Genomic DNA, 6723 nt, shown 5'->3' with positions numbered 1-6723 from the left:
TATCTCCATGTGTGAAGATTAGAACGCAGCTGTGAATCAGGCAGTGAACAAGAATCGGCAAAACAAAATACCTTGCTGTGCTTTTTAAAAGTCAACATTGGAAATGTTTACCACGGTCTGGTATGGTAAGATTGTTTATCAGTAGTCCGCAGACTTGAACATGCCAGATAAACAACGCCAAAAAAAAAAAATAAAGCATATCAAACACACACACACAGACATACACAAATACATGCATACATACATGCATACATACATGCATACATACATACATACATACATACATACATACATACATACATACATACATACTTATACATGCATACATACATACATACATACATACATACATACTTATACATACATACATACATACATACATACATACATACATACATAGTATTACATATGTACATACTAACATACATATTATACATATATGTATATATGTATATCAAATTACTTTTAAAATGTCAGTCAAAAGTAAATCCACTTCTATTGAAACGTATTAGCCCACTTTCTCGAGATGTCTCTTCATGGCTCTAGACCATTTGTTATGGAGCGAGTGAGCGTTTTTTCTGGTACAAGCTTAACCTAAAGTGAGTTGATGGTTTGAAGGCTGAAAGTAAAAGCAGGTGTAGAACAGTGGAAAGACTTAAGACAGAAGGACATGTATTTTCTTTTACTCATACGCTGAATACAGTTTCATTGTTAACTTGTGTTTCTACATACATCTATACTGAATATTGAAAGGTGTACATATTTATGAATACAAGTTTTATATTCAATTGTGTTTTTAAAGACGCCTGTTTAAAAGTTAAGAATATACTAAGGGGTGGAATTCAATTTTGAGAACTAATATTTGTCAAAGTTCATTTCTTCTAACTGTACGTATGTGTATTTCAATGCTGACTGCCAAATGTCACCAAGTCATGAAGATAACAATGACAACAAATATGAAGATAGAATGAAGATCCAGAATGCTGATTCACGGACATATAACTTGTTTATTGAACATATAAATACAACTCAATCCTGACAATATTGTAAAGGATCCATCGCCAGATATATCACGCCCACCGGTATAGCATTGCAACCCTTTAGCACCGTCGCTGTCAATGATTCTGGAATTAAGATGTGACATATTTTATAATTTGAGGATGGTCAACTAATGCCAACAGAACAATTAAGCGAAATATGGGTACATACAATTACACATTAATAGTGTTTTAGGCCCTTTTCTCAAGAGCATTCAAATATTAACTTTCTTCTGAATTATGGAATACATGTTAATAGGAAATGAATTAAATAAATTGTTATATATTTTGTGTGTGTTACGGAATGATTGTGTTTACCTTGGTACAGTTAAATAAAATATTTGATTTTGTTTCATTATAAGATTTTCAGTAACACAAACTTCGTTTACAAAAACTAGTTTATATAAAAAAAAACTTACGTTTTTTCTTCAGAAAACTTATATCAAGTCTGTCTGTCTGTCTGTCCGGTAAAAACTGTGTACTCGTCATTTCTCCCACACCCAATCTCGGATCAAGTTGAAACTTTGCACAATTATTCATTTGCTAGACAAGACATGAACAGTTATAAGGACGGAGTTCTTCCCCCCCCCCCCGCTTTTTTTTTTTGTGTGCTTGTTTGATGTATTCATTTCTTATCATGCCACTAACATCTACGTTAACTGTTCCACTATTATTCATTGACAGATTTACCTCCCCCTAACGACTCTTCAAAAGTTTTAAATAAACTTTAAAATATGAATTCAAAATATAAATTTATAATAACATGGGGACACAGCTCAATTCGAAGTGGTAGGGAACATTGGTTGGGGAGTGGGGGGTCGCCTGATCAGAGTTTGAAGTACACCTCCTTCCGTCCCCTTCACCTGTCCCGTAGTCTGTTGGACCGTTAGGGCACCACACAAGATCTGTAAACCGTCTTTCTCCATTCCTATCTGTCCTTTGCCTTGGATACACTTCTCTCTCTCTCTCTCTTTTTTTCTCTCTATTATATATGTCTCTCTCTATGACTCTCTCACAGATGGGGGTAGTGGTATGTGTGTAGTCTGCCGACGCAAATCGCCCCAGGCCAGAGCTAGACGAGCGGTCAACCGTGACGAGTTACGACGGTCAGCCGAGACGAGTGTCAACATGACGGTTCGGGACGGATCGGCGTCGTGAACAGAGCTCAGAAGCGTCACGAAGGATGTAGTCATGTGACGAAACTTTAAACGTCGAGCGATGTTCCGTCCGGTTCGAGAAGGCCTATATAAAGAGCGGAAGTATCACAGTCAAGATGGTACAGAGCCCGGTTCACTACAGTCCGGTCGATTACAGCACAGTTCAGTGTGGTTCAGCGGTGTGGTTCTGTACGGAGCATTACGACGCTTCAGTGCGGAGCACTATCAAGTACAGTTGAGACCAACGGCGTCTTGATCTTGACACAACGAGCCCAGTGTGTGAAGTCAGTCCTGAACTGTTGAACCCAGTGCAAGCCCGGAACGAGACGGAGAGGCCAGTGCAAGAGTTGATACGGCGGTACGGTTGATACGGATAGATATTTATACAGCCTGTGTTACGTGTTGCCAATTGTTCAGTATTGGCTGTAATTTATTGGACATTAAACTGTTACGTTACTTTGGAGCCCTGAGTTGTCAAGTTCTTTAGTTTGGTGGTGTAAGGTGCAGTTTGCAGAAATCCTGGATAGTGAGATTCGTAACAATATATATATATACATATGTCTATCTATCTCTATCTCTCTATAGCTAAGTATTTCTCTTTATTTATTTATTTCTCTGTCACTTTCTATTTGTTTCTATCTATCTATCTATCTATCTATCTATCTATCTATCTATCTATCTATCTATCTATCTATCTATCTATCTATCTATCTATCTATCTATCTATCTATCTCTCTCTCTCTCTCTCTCTCTCTCTCTCTCTCTCTATCTATCTATCTATCTATCTATCTATCTATCTATCTATCTATCTATCTATCTATCTATCTATCTATCTATCCTATCTATCTATCTATCTATCTATCTATCTATCTATCTATCTATCTATCTATCTATCTATCTATCTATCTATCTATCTATCTATCTATCTATCTTTCTCCCTCTCTCTGTTCTTTTAACAATCATTCGCACATCTATTATACTCCCTCCCGGCCACCAGGTCGTGGTATCCCTGGCCAGTTTATTGCTCCAGGACCTACCGTGGGACTGAACTATTGACGGGATCACAACATTAAGACAATACTCGAAAACTCGCAGACATGACTTATAACAACTTTAGACCCACTGAAGTAGGATCAATATGTAAAGTTTCCCCTTTCAGAACTTGCCATATATAGGGCAGATGATGTTAAGGTCAACTGTTCTTTTTTTTTTGGCCAATGGTTAACGAGCATGGTGTCATGTGGCCAGCACAACGACCAATCGTCTTTACTTTAACAAACTTAAGTCAGGTACCCATTAAAGTTGGCTGGACTAGGGGCGGCACATTCGAGGTCACGGAGGTCACGCTTAGGGGCGTCCTAAAAAATCCAGAAATTCAAAATCCCAGTCTTCACCGAGTTTCGAACCCAGGACCCCAGGTTAGGAAGCCAAGCTTAACCACTTAGCCACCGCGCCACCCAGGTTCAATATGCAGTATCGAACTATTCTGTATGTGTTATATACAGATCGATAAGTTCAACAGTGGAAGATAACAATTGTGGTTTGAACTAACTGTACTCAATCCTTGTTGCTATTTGTTTTTACAATACCTTTATTTAACTTCTAGTTTCGTAGAAACTTCTGTTTGAGGATTTGGTACCTGGGTGGATCTTGAAAACGGTTCTAACGATTCTCCTAGCATTTCGACTGTTGTTTACATCGTTGGGAAAACAATTAGCACTAGAATTACTTTGCCATACTGGGAAAAATTCTAGTTTGACCAATGTAATTTTTCAAAGTAAAAAAAAATATTTAAAAAAAATTAATTTGGCTACAGAACGAGAAAATATCTATCTTGAACGGACCAAACGTCTTCGGGTATTTCCGTATTCACTGAAGAGTTGAATAAATTCATGTTCAGGAACATTTTGCGCATCGTCTAGATCTTCTAAGTCTAGATGGTCTAGATCTAAAGGCCTATCATTGAAATATTATAAAGTGTAGAAGATAGATCTATACTTTCACTTAAACCAAGATTCTTTCTGGGTGTGATGTGGGGGGATATGGTGGGGTTTTAAATACAGAGAGAAACGAGATAAGAGATAACAGTGAGGGTTTGTGTGTGAGATGACAGAATAAAAAAGAAAGAAAGAGAGAAAAGAGAGAGGGATAAAAAGAGAGAGAGAAAAGAGAGGGGATAAAGAGAGATAAACAGAGAGTGAATGTTTAATGATTATGTTTTGTTTTGTTTACATGTTTCGAATGCCTCGTGAGAATTGAAGATTATTTCATCCTTGCCCATACCTCCCGCAGGACGGCGTTGAACGGCAGTGGGCAGGGGTTCGAACCCGGGACCAGCGAGAAGACAGTTAAGAGCGCATACCACACAATCAGGCACGAGAGAGTGAGAAAGGGAGAAAAAGTTAAAGAGAGATAGAAACAGACATGAAATAGACAGACAGACAGACAGATAAAGTAGTGTCCAAATTTTGGTACATATTAGCCTCACCAAGCTTACTTATTATTAAGCAAGCCCAGATCTTGATCAAACTGACTATACCACATTTATCTTGAGACAATAGCGATAGTATCAAATAAGATAAGATAAGAAGAGTAATGAAACACGTTGACAACAATTCACTTCCTATACTGTTTCACACATAGTTTCTATTTCTAGCAAGCACCTTACCCCTCTCATCTCACCAGAGATAGCAGGGCAGGTGGGGACTACAGCCCTGGGGTTTCCACAAAAAAGGGACCTCCACAAAAGAGAAAATATTTCGGTATTTCCACGTGTCAAGTTTTTTTTTCCTTCTGTCTTTCTGTCTGTCTGGTAAAAAGTTGATAGTTGAAACTTTGCACAATTATTCATTGGTGTAAACAATACATAAATCAATAAAATAATGAATCAACTAATTAATTAATTAATTACTGTTTGCGGGTTATTTTTATTGATACCAAAAAGGGAAACTTCAGTATTCACGATGTGGTTACAAATGTTGGGTTTTGTCCTCTTACATAATTGTTCACTTTGTTTCTCCTACACCTATTCTCAATCAAGTGGAAACTTAAATAAAAATTATTGCACCTAACAAAACATGAATTAATGTTATTTAATTATTAGAAATTAATTTTTTTATATCAATAAATGGAAATTAGTTCTACATTCTTGAGTGATATATTAGTCAGTGCGAAGTTCTTCCCCCCTTGATAAGCTTTTTTTTTTTTTTTTTTAAGGATTTTTTTTCTTTTGCTTGTTTGATTTTTTTCAGCAGGGAGCTAGAAAAAAAGATAGGATAACATTAAGGAATGGATGGGCTTGTCTATGGCAACAAACAACAAGATAGAGGTAGAGAGTATGTAGACAGACGTTGACTATTCATATGTAGAGGTAGAGAGTATGTAGACAGACGTTGACTATTCATATGTAGAGGTAGAGAGTATGTAGACAGACGTTGACTATTCATATGTAGAGGTAGAGAGTATGTAGACAGACGTTGACTATTCATATGTAGAGGTAGAGAGTATGTAGACAGACGTTGACTATTCATATGTAGAGGTAGAGAGTATGTAGACAGACGTTGACTATTCATATGTAGAGGTAGAGAGGATGTAGACAGACGTTGACTATTCATATGTAGAGGAACAGAGTATGTAGACAGACGTTGACTGTTTATATGTGGCGACCCATGGAAGAAGTGATAGGTGAACGTGACGAAGATGAAGTCATCATTATATAAAGCAGTTAAAGTACTCTTCCACTAAGGCTTACTAAACCAATAAGTATAACTCCACCCAGTTTATTTCGAAAGAGCTTTTTTTTTTTGTATTTTAAATAGTATATATATGTGTGTGTCTGTGTGCGCTAATGTTTACCTATGTACTTGAACTGAGGTCAAGGCCGTATAGGTACATAAAGAGGAGGTGTACCACCCCATTATGTGGTAATGTATTTATACAATTCTTCTTCTTCGTAAAATAATAATAATAATGAACTAGTTTCCTTCCTACGCTAATACGACTCCCAAGCAACCCCTCTAAACCTAAACAATGCTGATGTTGTTGTCGGTTCGGACGACGCAGGGCATGAGATTCGCCAATGGAAGAAAAAAAGACTCTACGGAAAATTTCCGGCTTTATTAGATAGGGGCATCATTGGGGCAACATTGACAAAGCTGCTTCCTTACTATGGCTCAAAGCAGGTCATCTCTACCCTGAAACTGAAGGCTTTGTCACAGCAATACAGGACAGAGTAATTAGGACAATAAATTACGAGAAACATATCCTAAAACTCAATGTTGTCGACAAATGCCGAAAATGTGGAAATGTGGGTGAGTCGATTGAACACATTATGTCAGGATGTCCAGCCCTATCAGAATCTGCCTATCTAGGTCGCCATAACCAAGCTGCAAAGTTAATACACAATTTGATCGGTAAGGATACTCCTCCTTATTATAAATACTCGCCACAAGAGGTTCTCGAGTCTACTGATCACATCACCAGAAAATTCTTCAGTGGAACCTGATAAAGGGACTACAATGAATATTGTT

The sequence above is a fragment of the Biomphalaria glabrata genome, chromosome 10 (assembly GCF_947242115.1).
Source record: "Biomphalaria glabrata chromosome 10, xgBioGlab47.1, whole genome shotgun sequence".
NCBI classification, from domain to species: domain Eukaryota; kingdom Metazoa; phylum Mollusca; class Gastropoda; family Planorbidae; genus Biomphalaria; species Biomphalaria glabrata.
The sequence above is the reverse complement of the archived record's forward strand: the minus strand, read 5'-3'. Positions refer to the sequence as shown.